General features: G+C 37.7%; 1 protein-coding gene across 4 annotated transcripts in view; it reads right to left on the bottom strand.

The window, feature by feature from the left end:
- LOC122816834 (tripartite motif-containing protein 54-like) overlaps window positions 1–15215 on the bottom strand; it is a 361207-nt gene that overhangs the window by 14347 nt on the left and 331645 nt on the right. The window lies entirely within an intron of this gene.

The raw sequence follows: 15215 nt of genomic DNA, 5'->3' as shown, positions 1-15215 counted from the left end.
ATACATTTCCCAGCTGAATGGACTCAGACCAACCTTTTCTCAATGACCTGAAAGACTTTTTCAATAAAATAGGTCTGGTGTATGTATGTATCTATTGTATGAACATATATAAATTAAAAGAAACTTCAAAATGAGATTATTCTACCAGAAATAAAAACAACACCCATTATTAGTTTCAAACATTCATTTGCATGATAGTATCTTACAAAGACTTGTAAGACATGAAACAATCCTGAAGTCCCAAAAATAGAAGAAAGTAGACAGGTACAACTTGGCATCTGAACAAGAAATCTCCTGTTCACTAAATAAGCCCACCAATGCCAACAGAAAAGAAGGTGGAAGCATGGCTATAAAGCACAGAGGGATGGATCCCTGGCTGAGACCCAGGTCATCATGGTACAATTTGTAGCTCTCATACTGGGGAACCAAGCAGGGATGGGGAGGACCACTTTTCCCTGGGGAGGCTGAGCTTTGTTTATATTTGGTTGAAATCTTCATGCTGGGGGCTAGAGAGACCACTGTTCATGCCATGGCCAAGGGGGCAGGAATGCTTGGAGGAAATGTTCCTTTGTAGAAGTGAGGGTACACCCTCCATAGACAACCCATTGTATAGTCCTCCACTGTATCTCAACAAGTACCTGTAGGTAGTGCCAGGGAAAATACCAAGAGATTAAACCATTACTAATGGCTACCTTAATGACAATCCCTTTTAATCGTCTCTCACCTGCTGGAGAGAACAAATGGTGTGATAGACTGACAGATGATCTAATAATCATTGGGTAATCAGGGTAGAAAATGCAAAAAAAAAAGAAAAGAAAAGAAGATGGCACAACCCATTTGCCATGTTCTTCTATGATAAAATGTTAATGCAGAACACATGCTAATCATCTGTAGAATCCCTCAGCAACAGCAACTTACAACAAGTGAGGAAAGGCATCAAACAAGCTAAAACTGGGCTTCAATTTAGACAATACAAATGCAGTTTTCAAGGCATCAAACAAGCTAAAATCTGCCTTCATTTAGACAATACAAATGCAGTTTTCAAGGCATCGAACAAGCTAAAATCTGCCTTCATTTAGACAATACAAATGCAGTTTTCAAAGCAGCACAATTAGAAAAAAATCAACAAAGCTTAAGTCTTTACCTCAAGAATAAAACAATTGTTAAGACAAATGATACCTTATTCAATAGGAAGTATATAAGGATATTGGGGCTATAACCTTGCTTTCTCTCTCTCTCCTTTTGCTCTCCTTGTGCCCCTGCAATATAAGAAATCCCAACAGCTTTTCAGTGTTTTTGAAATAGTCACTCACACTGGGGACTTCTTTTTCAGTTTGCAACTCTCACAGATTGACTTCTCTTCCTTTTCACAATTCTCCAGATTTAGGCATTTTCTCTGCCTCATCCCAACTCCACCATCATTCTTGGCAGATATCATTGTGGAGATTCCAGGTAATCCTCTTTAGACCTATAGGTCAGGAGGTCTCAAGGGGTCCTAATATACCTCTAAAGGTATCTGCTTCCATTTAGTTGCTACAGAGATGCTATGGCTGTCTAGTTTAAATTACCTGTCCTAACCTCTATTGCAATAAGCAATATATTTCCCTAACTCAGCTATCACTATGCCACACGTTATCATTCTTCAAGTGTTATTTTAAATATAAGGTCTTTATAGAAAAGCTGGGTCAAATTACTTATTTATTTATTTATTTATTATTTATTGGTGTTGTTTATTGGGAAAATCCAACTGAGCAGTGAGTGCCCTTTTCCAGTGGAGGCCTGGGATGAAAAGCTCCATTATGCAGGCATTGTTTGCATTGTTTCAACATAAATAGTCAATTAGTTTCATGAGCATTAGTTCATTTATTCAGACCTCCTTGACATAATTTCCAGTCTCATTTAAAATAACATATAAATATTGCATATAAATATTTTCTAATACAGGGAGGCGTGTGCAGTGCAGTATCATCAGTATTCATAGATTATCAGGTTTTATGTAAAGTTATTTGTTACTATAAAGACTTGTTCAAAACCCAAGGCATAGAAAGATGAAATAAAGAGTTACAGCAGCTCAGAGAAAGGAAGGATAGGAAGAGGGGCAAGGAAGATAAAGGAGATAAAATTATAAGGGAAGATATAGATGTGATAATATCACATTAAGTTTTGTGCCAAACTGAGCTATGGCACACATTCATATAGCTATTCTAGTACCCAGTCTATCCAGGAGCAGTGAAGATTCAGAACTATTTATCTTTTGGATGTTGCTTCAGTTGGCATTCGAAGTCTTTCAGGTTGCAGCCTGTTCTTAAGTGGAGTGGAATGATATTCCAGCTATTAGCAAAGCAGTGTGAGTTGAAGGAGTATTCTGCATTGTTGTTAGGTTTAATTATGGAGAGTAATGCTTTGACAGTGGAGTAAAGATGTCTCTTTGTAGTGTAAGGACGAATGATGGATTGAAAAGATGGGAATTTTTCAGGGATGTGCAGTAGTTGCAGTAGGTTGTAATTAATTGTGAGTACAGCAGAGAATTATTTAGCTCGAGCCAGTTTAACTGCTTTAGAGTGGCAGTGATATGACCTATACTGTTGGTTATTGTAGCATTGTTCTGGTTTGGGTGATAGAGAAGAGTTGAAACTGGTTAGGATCAGAGCTGGATCCACCACTAGGTGACCTAGGCAGTCATCTAGGGCCCACTGGCTAGCAGGGGGACTGCTGCCCAGGGGTGCCATCACAACATTTACTGTTTGATTAAAAAACAAAAATTGCATGCCTTCTTTAAGAATGCTACGATCCACGTAGCAGCTTTACATCCCAGCATGCATTGATGTACTCACTCCTGCTGTTGCTTGCTTCTTTCTTTTCCACATTCATGTGCAGAATTTAAATACACAATGTTCCTGCTGCTTCTGCTTTCATTGAAAAATTAATGTATTCGTAAGGTACTGTGTGTGTGTGTGTGTGTGTGTGTGTGTTTGCTTGTGTGTAAAAATACCCTAGTTAGGGATGGCAGGTTAGTTAATTTAACTAGGCTGAAACCCTGTACCTTGGTTACAAGAGACAAGAGTCTGAATTATATACAACAAGTTACCTCTCATCTTCCTTACACAAGAAATCTGGACAAACCCCTAAATAATGGGGTGACAAAGACTGAAAAATAGAGACAGATTTTAAATATTGCTCTTATAAATAGAATGTTGTTAGATTAACAGTTTTTGTTTTAGCTTGCATTTTTCTGAAGGAAATTAATTCTGAAACTCAAATGTATGTCCTTATTTACTGACTTCAATCATCTATAGTTTGCCAGAAACAAATTTTAAGAGGAACAGTACATTCTGCAGAAATCTGGAGAGTTGAGAGGTATAACACAAAACTACCTCTGTGCATTTTCAAGGACTTGTGAGTTTTTCAATGCATTTTCAAGAAATTGTGAGCTTCAAGGGAAGACAAGATTACTGCTACACATGCTAAGTCTTTTTCAAATATGCAATTGTTTTTTTTTTTTTAGCAAATGGTCATCACTGTGTATACAATGGAGTTTACTAATATTAGTGCATGGTTGCTTTAAATGCAGGCTGCACTATGTAGATCCGTGATGTATACTCGTAACTGGAAAGGTGGAAGTGGAGTGGAATAACTAGTCAGCAACTCCAAAATAGGCTTAACCATTTAGTTAAACTTCCGCTTAAACATTGAAAGTATTTTCCCCACTTGGATAATTTATGAACTGAAAGAGTTGTGGCAACAATCCAATCATGGACAGACAGGTAATATAAGCATTTAACATAGCATCTCATTTAGCAGACGTACGAGATGCAGCGAATCTTATTTATTTAGGCTTAAAAAGCTTGAAACAACATTTACACTGAACAGGTTCTAAAGGTGTAATTGAATGTTTGTAATATTGTAAGGTTTAAAGTGGTTGTACTAATGTTCGGAATGTTGAGGAACCTTTTGAAGCTTTCTATCTGGTTACGGAAATGTAAATATGAATGCAATACTGTTTTACATCAAGTTGCAAAGCTGCTATTTTGAAACTGTTTTTATTAATCAAATCAATTAATGTAAGAAGCATCAATTAGTAACTGGGTTGGGTATATAAGGAGATGTTTTACATTTGAAGTTTTGTCTGAGGAAGTCTCACTATCAGTGAGAGGAAAAGCGCTTTATGTTACATTTGTTATTTTAATAAATAAGTGTTTTTATCGTAGACTAAGGTACCAACTACTTTCCGGGGTTTTTTTGTGCACTTGCTCTTGGTTGCTGAGACTTCTCCTTACTGCTGTGGTGAGAGGTATAACACAAAACTACCTCTGTGCATTTTCAAGGACTTATGAGTTTTTCAATGCATTTTCAAGAAATTCTGAGCTTCAAGGGAAGAGAAGATTACTGCTACTCATGCTAAGTCTGTTTCAAATGTGCAATTTTTTTTTTTTAGCAAATGGTTATCACTATGCTATTGAACTTAAATCCAGTGTTAATAGCACAGCAGTTAGTATGCTTGCTTTTGATGCTGAAGGCTGTGGTTTCTATTCCCATACCACATAGATAGATTGCTGAAATTGTGTTATACTTTAAGGGGGGGGGGGTGATGCAGTCCTGAGTGTGTCCTCTTTTGGATGAGATGCCTAGAAACTATGAATCTGTTGCTGGTTTTCCATTCATTCCCTATTGCAATATTACCAGCTTACCATTTTTTTTAATGTAACATAAGCAATTTATTCTTCAAGGGCAACAGGCACTGAATTTGTAGATGTAACATTGAAATGTAAAACTGCTTGCTGGTAGCAACCGCATCATTACTTGCAGATCTCTTTAATGTGGAATTATTCAGTTGATTTTACTTCTACAGAGATTGCTCATATTGACTGATATTGGTAGATTGTAATGGCAGAAGTATGAATGGCCTTTTATGGTTGAAATGTTCTAAAATGGGCAGTGTTGTCATTGTTGATTCATACGCTGTTTCATTCCTTATTGGAAAAATGTTCAAAACTACAAAATTCAAAAACACTCTAACAAGTGGTACCATATTACACAAGGAATATAATTTATTACAATCAGGAAAGTGAATCAAGGAGCACAGCATGCATGCATGATCCGAAAAATGTGTGCAAGGGGCTTATGGTCTGAAAACAGCCCAAAGTAAACTTAATCCACCACTGGCCCAATGCATTTTCTTTGAATATGGGTTTCAGTGCTGTTTCAATGATTGTGAGTTTCAAGGGCAGAGAAGTTTATTGTTAATGATAAGTCTGTTTTCATTGTGAGACTGTATTCTTTTGTTTAGCAAATGCCTATCAGTGTTTGTACTATAAAATTTGAAAGTTTTAAATGAAATCCAAAAATCTCTGTAATCATTGTAAAAGTAAATAAGAAAATAGTATGTACACTGACAGGTTTGAACAGTATCTATGGTAACTGGGGAGACATAGCCAAGTAATGCGACACTGCAATGACTGCAGGGCGCTGCTGCAGGGGGTGAGGTGGGGGGTTGCTGCTGCCAGGGGGTGGGCTACTGTGTGGGGGCTGCATTGTCCTGCTGTGTGGGGGGACCCAATCCATTACCATACCTAGGAGCCCTTTTGAACATGATCTGGCTCTGGTTAGGATAGGAGAAGCATGTAATAGGGTGGGAAGTATGAAAGAAGTAGCTGTATTTTATCTATCAGAGTCAGTAAGGTAGTGTTTCACTCTATACAGGTAGCCTAGTTTTTTGTGTTTCTTCTTTATGGCTTGCTAAAAGTGGAAATCAAATGTCTGGTGGTCGTCTGTAATCACACCTAGTAGTTTAGTGTGGGATACCAGTTCTATATTGGTCTTGCTGGATGACAGTATATTAAAAACACTTTTTTTGGAGGAGAGACAGTTGGGGGAAAACATTAGTAGTTTATTTTTTTTTTTGACTCAGGAGTTGTGATTTATCAAAGCAAGCTTCTATAAAGGACAAGGATTTCTGAGCAAGTGCTTGAAGCCTAGATAGTCTCCTAGCCGCATGTTAATATTGTTAGAGTTATTGGCATATTGTTTTATGGTGGCCTCTTTGGCTGCTGTGTTTAGGTTACTGATAAATAAGTTAAACAGCAGTGGTCCTAAGATGGTGCCTTGTTGGACTCTGATGGATATAGGAAGGAAAGAGGAGAAATCATCCTGTTATTTCACTGCTTGGGTCCTATTAGAGAGGTTACTATGAAATTACAATTAGAATTAAACAAGGCAAATATGCCCTTATCATCGAAATGTTCAGGTTCCCTTTTATAAAGAAAAGTTTTCCTTATATAGCCAGTTTTGACAATATATATATAGGGTCACTGATCCTAACTGACTTATTGTGTGTTCGAGACATGGATGCCAAGAAACTAGCAAACACTATCAGAAAGGCAGTGTAGCACACAGTTCCTCATGTTTATACTCACTTAACCATACCTGTTTACTGTACTCATTTTTCAGAATGCCCAGATTTTTGACTCACATGTCTGGTCTATTCCTCATAAGTTCAATGTTTTTTGGAATAATTAGTGAGGACTAAAGTTATAAACTGATCAGACCTTGCATCCTTCAGAAAATGCAGAGGAATATACTTCCTGTTATTCTAGCAACTCTCTTAATAACAGGACACATTACCGGTAAGGACAGTAGGCTGAAACAAATCCTTTAATCTTCCCACTGTCATTTGCTACTCAAACAGAGTGCCTAGCACTAGACCTGACCTTAACAATTTAACCAGGGGTTGATTAACAATTGTTAAGGCTGGGTCTCATGTCACTTGGCACTTAATTTTTGTCTTTTTCCAAGTATCAGTGTGTAATCACCATGTTCCATGCACTATATAATAATAATCTCTATGGAAAGATGTTTTGTCTTATGAATATACAAACTGTTTGAAGCAGTTTCTTAATAAACAGAGATGGGCTCTAATATTTTGATAATGATATTGCCTAATTTGGGTAAAAAAATCACCCAGAAAAGTTACCTGCAATAATTTGATTAGCAATGCTTATGCTCTTTATGGGGATACAATGAAATTAAGTATTTAGGAATATGGATTAAAAATGAATCTGTTATGGCAGACAAGGATATAAGAGAAGAGACTAAAGAAAAGATAATACAAAAACTGAGAAACTAGAAGCTCTTGTTTATGGATATGGATAGCAAGATACAAGCAGTGAACATGTTTTTAGTCCCTTTAGCTTTATGTAGAGGTTAGGCATATTTTTATCAACTAGAGAATTTGTGAACAGTAATTAATAAAGGGTTGTAGGATTTTATCTGGGAGGAGGATAGGGCAAGAGTTAAGTGGGATAAGATGATTCTTCCAATAGAACAAGCTGGATTAGGATTACTTGATTTGAAGGGATAGTTTAGAGCTACTCATTCAAGACTCATATATACAGCACAAGCAGAAAACTATAATTCAAAGAAGAAAGGGATAATGATAAAACAGGGGAGAAAATTCAAGAAAGACGGAGAAAGCGGGATTTTGGATGGTGATCCTAAAGGAGTATAACAACAGTAATACAGAATATTATATTTGTAAAGTAGCAGAAACCAGTCTAAGAACTAAACCAACATGGGAATGGAGAAAGATTTTGCCAGTAGTGATGACTGTAATTAGGGGTACAGGGAATAAATAAGAAGGGGCTGGAATTAACTAGAGAAAGTTGAAAAAGGAACAAAAGTATTGGGAGTATATATCTAGATAATAAATTGGGAAGAGGCCAAGAAGATATTTGGACTGCAGGCTAGACACCGCCTTCCCTCTCAGGGATTGATATGTAAGTATAGGCAATGAGAGAGGGATATGGGAATCCTAAGTGCAGTCCTGGTCTGGTAGAGTTTTTAATTGAATTTAGAACAGAAGCTGCTGTTAAAGGGATAATTAGTATAATTACGGGCATATAAAATACTGTACAACAACTATAGGAATCAATGAGAGGAGGATTGAAAATATTAGGAAGAGAGATTGGATAAGCAATTCACAAGGAAACAATGGGAGGACATATGTACAGCTCCCAAATATGCAATGAGGATTTAGGATTTTTGCTTGGAAGTGTTTGCATGGGTATTTTTTACCCCAAACAAATCCAAAGAAATTTTCATTAGGTAGATGGCAAATCTTGGAAGTGTGATGGGGAAGAAAGAGGTAACTGGGAACAACCAGTACACTCTTTAATATGACCTCAACAAATACCACTGCCATAGAAACTGTAACAAATACCAAACTACTAGGAGGCATAATAGACAAAAAATAAAATTTGACCTGCATATCACCCAGACCATCAAGAAAACTTACCAACAATGGTGCAACCTTTACCAAAACAAACTCTACTTCAAATACTCCTCAAGAAAATCCATAGTACTATCCTACATTCTCCACTCCCTTCTCTATGCATCACCCACATTAACCAACATTCAAGCAACCTTGCTAAAAAATTTAGATGTATGTTTTAACAAAATAGTCAGCTTTGCAGCTAATGTATCCTACCATAAAAAACACTGCTTAACACTAAAATAAGTTAAACTGGCTAGAACTACCTTATCACCATATATACATTCATCTTCATATTGGCCACTAAAAAATACACAAACCATAGACATGCCCTTCTCTATAAAACATTCTCAAACACTACTCCCCACCACGTTGCCTTTGCTCGGGTAATAAGAGCCTGCTAATAACTTCCAAATCCCATAATACAACTGGAGACTCACTATGCTCCTGTCTCTTGTTCACACCCAGACTAACTTTTTCTCTCAGATCACTGGACTATCACCAACTCCTAACTCTTCAGCTCTTCTGCCTTATCCTGTAAATAATGTAAATAAATTCTATCTACATTTATAATGATATACTGCTTTCATCACTCCTATGTAAGTGAAATTTGTATATTGCTGTATATGTAAATGCAACCTTTTTAGTGTACAACGTTTCTACAGAAATCAAACTGTATTAACCTCTGCTTTGATTGTATTACCCCTTATATTTCTCTAAACCCCTATTTCTTCTGTTAAGAAATGGAAATTCTTTTCCCCTGCAAAGCTTTTGTAATTTTTGTAACTTTAATGGAGCTTTTCTCCCTCAGACCTTCACTGAAAATGGTCCTAAGTGCCCAGTTGGACCATCCTAGTAAACAAAAGGCAATAAATAATTAAATAGAGTAGAATGACTTTGTAGTCTAAAAAATCCCAGCAGAGTAATTTGTCAGAAATTTTGAGTGAGCAAATGGATGTCACTAAGGAAATATTTTTTTTGAGCTGTGATACGGGATCTAAATTGCCTAGATATAGTTACAGCTTGTTATGTTTAATTCAAGTGGCTGCCAAAAAGCAATTACTAGAATATGGAAATAAAACTCTAAACCAACTGTATTTGAAGTAATGAATACAGAGTTAAAAGAAATGGAAGTGGGATCTTTAGAAAAGGGTAGAAACAAATTGCATAGAAAAATGGAAATTGAGGGCACAATATATGCAGAATAATATTTAGGAGCAGGAGGTGTGGGGTTTAAAGGAAGGCAGGAATTGATCAACGTATGTAATGTTGACAATGATAAATATACAAAAGAATGTATGTGATGTATAATGTTTGCAACTGGGAATATGTTAATATAGTTTTCTTTCTTTTATGTAATTGTATGTTTGCCTATGTCTCAAGTGACAATCCAATAATAGTGTTACAACACAATAAGTCTGAGAGGAAGTGTTATTTGTGACCTTATGAATTTTGGGGGATACCAAATATACTAGGAATAAAAGGTTTGACAAGACAAAACAATGTTTATGCCTTTCCCACATGGTAAATTAAACCATAATACACTTCTTTTCAGTGTTGCATGCATTAGAAAATAAAATCTTACTATGCAGCATTTTGTAATTTTATTAACAGCAGCTATTGCATACTCAGGAATATGCTGTTCTCGTGATTATAGCTAGCAAGATATAAAAGATCCAGTATTGACCATTGTTAGAAACCATTTTACAACAGAGTTCATTTTAATAATTTCTATGTACCATTCTCTAAATCTAAATGCACTGATTGAAAAAAAAAGTTAGGCTTAAATGGTGGAACAAGAAAATTAACACATCATATAATAGAAAAAAATCATCTTTATTTGCTTTTTTGAAGATCTTCATCTACAACAAATTATCTTTTGGCAGTGTGTCTGCTGACTTTAATAGGTCATCACCTATTCAAGATGCAGGACTGAACTTCATTAGCCTGTGAAGAATCTAGCAACCCCAAGTCTTTTGTCAGCCCTTCTCCTGTAGAAATACCACACTTCTTATTAGCAGCCTGAACTATAACACATCTAACTACAGTCCATATCATCTAAACAACATATAGGCTACCTGATTCAAACTCATATTGGGCTGCTGTTGAGACTTTGTTTCTGTAACTGCCCACTTTCTGGCTTATGGCCCTCTTTTTCTAAAGACGAGGTTTATTGAACTTTGCAAGATGCAAAGCTGTAGTTTTGAATAATATGATCCTCTTGTGCTTGAAACTCAGCTCCCATTGCTGTCCTTTAGTGAAAAGGGTAACAGGACTGTTAGACAACAGGGCAGAGTTCAGCAAATACTTGTTCATAGGTTCATAGGTTCATAGGTGTTTACTAGGCTAGCAACCACAAGGGCCTTTTTAAGCCTAGCCATGCATCCCAAATCTCTGACAAGTTCTGATACATTTGATAAGCATAAACAGGGGCTTGGCAGATGAAACATTTACATGTTGCTTGTGTCCATTAGAGACATAGGTGACAAGCCAGGGATGAATTTCCTGTTTCCCATCCAATTGTCCGAGTTATGGAAGAACTCTGCTTCACATGGATGGAGAGCCTGTTACACAGTTTCTGGGATGCATACCTGTCTCTCCAGTAGGTCTTATTTATATCACTGGCAAGGTTTAAACCTTTAGAATGGATAATTCTGATGCTGTTTGTTTTGTGGATATGCAGGAGGCCCATCAGGGTGGGGTCTAACAATGCCCTGAATCCCAGGCATAGATCTCCCCTCAACAGCCTGTAGTAGGCAGAATACAGGGATAAGGCCTTCAGGTGGTCTGCATAGGACATTTTACTTATGCCCTGTATTCTTTTAGTGAAGGACCTCTGTGGATTTTCCAGTTGTTGGATATGCCTGGTTAGGTAGATACCAAACAGGTCATTGTACTCAATGATAGGTCTGATGAATGCTGAATACAGTGGAACAATGACTTCCTTGGACCAAGATGCAATATTTTTGTTTATAAGTTGTGCAACATAGAATGATTTCCTCACTACTGTAGACACATGATGGTCAAAGGCTAGATTACTGTCTATGTGTGTCCCCAAGTCCCTGACTACTGGATCAACTCTAAGGGATGTGTTGCCAATATGATAGGTACCAGGGGTGGATGACTTCCCAAAGGATACTAGTATGCATTTCTTGGCATTTAGTATTAGTCCATGGCTCTGACACCAGTTGTTTTTCTGTGTCACCCCTTCCTGGAGAATATTTGTGTCAGTGTGGGTTTGAATGACAGCCCCTAATTTGCAATCATCTGCAAATTTAGTCAGCCACAGACCACTGACATTGGCTTTGACTTCAGAGAAGTAAATTCCAAAAAGGACCAGCCCAAGGACCAATCCCTGAGGGACTCCTATTGTGGCTGGCCTCTTTGCAGAGGTGGACTACCCAATTCGAACTTCCTGAGTCCTGTCTGTGAGCCAGTTGACTATCCACCGGGTGACATGTGGGTTTGTACCTAACCTACTGAGTTTGTCAACAATGCCCTAGTGGGGTATTGTGCCAAATCCTTGGCCAGCCAAGGTAGGCAGTGTGAACCATTTTGCCCTCATCCATTGCTTTGGTGACCTTCTCAAAGAAGTCCACCAGGTTAAGTAGGCATGATCTGCCCTTGGTGAAACCAAACCGGGTTGGATCCAGTGTCTGGAGGTTTACTGTATCATTATTGATCGTTTCCATGATAATTAATTTCATGGATTTGCTTATAAGACTAGTGAGACTTATGGGTCTGTAGCTTCCAGGGTCTGTAGATGTCCCACCTTTGTGCAGAGGGGTGACTGTTGCTGTTCTCCATTCATGAGGCTTGAAACCTGTTTGGAGGTTACAGTTAAATAGCAATTGCAGAGGGCCTGATAGGTCATGTTTTATGCTATTTAGAAGGCATCCTGGGATATTGTCTGGGCCCATTGATGCAGTGTTCCTGGCCTTACAGAGAGCATAAAGGACCTGTTCCCTGGTTATAGCAGAGGGGGTTATATTTGGTGGTATTTCCTGAGGGAAAATTGAGGGGAGGAGAGAGGGGTAAAGCTGGAGTTGAATTTGTCAGCCAGTATATTTGCTATATCTTCTGACTCAGTATAGGTGGCTCCGTTCACAATGAGTTCTGCACACAATTGTGTATTGCTTTTGAGGTTGTAGCCCTCATGTTTCCTAAAATCAGGTTAAAATTAAATATCCTTGTTTCTACTCTGTACCAAGATCAATTCTTAGCCAATGTTCTAGCTGAAAACAGTAGTGGAATGCTCTTTAATAAAAGTATACTCAGGTTTTATTGTGAATAAGTGGTTTCATCAAGGGACTTCAGATGAAATCCCTGTCTGTCTTATTTTAACTTAAAAATATTTCCTATTTTACTTACTATGCAATTTATATCATACATCTTTGGAAAGATCCTATGTACCATCAATGTGGAAAAGGTACCTTTACAGAAAAGCAGTAGTGAAACTGATCCTGACAAATATGAGGGAAACATTCTAAAGCTTATTGCAATGAGTCTTAATGGGCTTCATTAATTTGAAATCTAAAGATATGATTTTGTTTCATCTTGATCACTTTTCTCTAACTTGATAAGCTTTTATAACTTTTATAACTACATTTGGTTCCATTACTCATTCACAGCTTCTTACCAGTCTGATATGTTATAGTATAAACTGTTTTCTTATACAGTGGATTAGCATTTGTCATTATAATAGGATATTAGGGTTTAAATATATTCTTGTATGAAAAGTGTAATTGCAGAGCCCCTCAAGGCTCTTTTATTAAGCCCTTTATTCGTTACCATATCCCTGTGTAATAGTTATATGTGGGTACTCTGGTCTCCTACCACCTAATGAAGACATGCAGAACAGGGAGTTTTGAATTTGAACTGTCCCTTGGTGTCTGCGTAGTATGTGTGTTTGCAACATAAGAAAGGCTTGTAATCCAACTTTGTTCCCTAGTTGCATGGGGTTACTATAACAGTCAGCAGTCTATATTAGTTTGCCAAAATGGTATTCAGCGAACTGTAATAATTGAAAATTGCATCAGCAATTTGTTGAATTTACTAAGCACAACAGACCAACTTTTACGTCACTCGAACCCACCAAACTAGGGGGCTTCACCCCCTTAACTATATATACCAACTCCGAGATCGTACTATAGTGGAGAAAAGGGCAAAGTCTTGTAGTTGCCCATTGTCCTTTGGGCAACCATTTCATTGCCCTTAGTGAACTCAGTGAATCACTGAAGTGATTTTTGCTGATTATGGGTCGCTGAATAGGTGTTCGCCAAAATACCATTTTGGCAACCTAACATAGAACCAACAGTCAGATGTGACTTTTGATTATTGATGATCAATATTTGTTTTTCAGATATGAATTATATCATATACTGGTTCCCTAAATTTGCTGATTATTGAAACTTGGGTGAATTACTCATGCTACATTCTGGGGCATGGATGCAAGGGTCAAGTCTGTGACTGACAAAAAATTGTGGCAATTAGGTTCCAGGCCAAACCTGTCCATCAACAGACCACATTTGTCAGGATTCATACCATGAAATTCAGCATCCAGACCATAGATGTGAGGGTCCATGCCATGGCTATCAGGTTCCTGATATTGAAGGTCTGAGTACAGATCATGATTTGATCTGAGATGCTTATACTGTTTCATATAACATATAGGTATTTTGGGTGCAAAATAAGTGTTTTATGCAACTATTAGGCAAAATTTATGAGATATTTTTTGTCCTACAATCTCAGGACAGTTGCCATTTTTTTTATTTTTTTCACAGGACACAACTGCCCAAAGAGGGACTGTCCCTCGCAATGAAGGATGGGTGGTAACCCTAGGTATCAAAACCATTGTTATCAGGAGACAGGACTTTGGTGTTAGAACTCAGATTATGAAATCCAGGATCCAGACCCATGTCTGTGAGGTCCAAGCCATGACTAGTTAAGCTCTTGCTGTGGTTGCCAGAACCCATGCTGTGGCTGTCAACTCTATTTCCTAGATGTCATGACCCAGTCCATAAATCTCAGGGTCCAAGCTACTGTGTCAATGTCCAAGCTATAACAGTCAGTTTCAAGCTCATGTTTATCATAATCTAAGCCACATGTCCCACAGCTAAAGACCAAAGCTCTCAGGATCTGGACCATAGTTGTTCAAACGATGCCTGGTTTCCAGGGTCACATCCACAATTTCTAGACTCCAGACCATGGCAGTTAGGCCTCAGTAAATGTTTGCTAGGATCCTGACCACAACTGTGAGTCCAAGACATAGCTTTCAGGATGACAGACATGAATGGCAAGCACCAGTTCATGATTTACTGGGTATGGACCATAACAGCTTCAGGTTTGACCACAGAGGTCGAGGTCTAGAATCAAGTCAGAACTGTTCATATCCATGTCATGCCATGACTTAGAGGTTTCAGGCCATTCTCTGTGGGTTCAGATGAGAGTGATTAGTGCTTTGGTAAACTGGAGAACAAAAGAAGAAAATAAGGAGTCAAAGGAAACATGGAATGAAAGACTGAGGAAAATGAATGGGATGGAGAGTTAGAAGGAATGCTAAATGAAGGGGGAAATTGGGACTGTTTTCCCCCTTATGAACTCATATGTTGACTTGATTGTACCAGAGTTTGTCCCTAAATGGTTTATATGATCATGGTTTAAAAATAATCAGTTAATATGCATTTCTCATTGCTGGTTGGTTCTTTAGTGGGAGGTGAAGTGTCATGTACACATGCATTAGTATGATGGACAAAGACTACAGTATGATGTCCCCACACAAACCTCTCAACTGTCCAGATATTTGCAGAATGTTCAGATTTTTGCCTCATATTTTTTCCATATATAATTTGTGGTTTTCTGGCAAGTCACTGATAACCAAAGTCACTAAGTAATGACAGATGTTTAAGTTTCTAACTTTATATCCTTGAGAAAATGCATACTATACAAA

The sequence above is a fragment of the Protopterus annectens genome, chromosome 12.part0 (assembly GCF_019279795.1).
Source record: "Protopterus annectens isolate FY-2018-M chromosome 12.part0, PAN1.0, whole genome shotgun sequence".
Taxonomy (NCBI): domain Eukaryota; kingdom Metazoa; phylum Chordata; order Ceratodontiformes; family Protopteridae; genus Protopterus; species Protopterus annectens.
The sequence above is the reverse complement of the archived record's forward strand: the minus strand, read 5'-3'. Positions and strand labels throughout refer to the sequence as shown.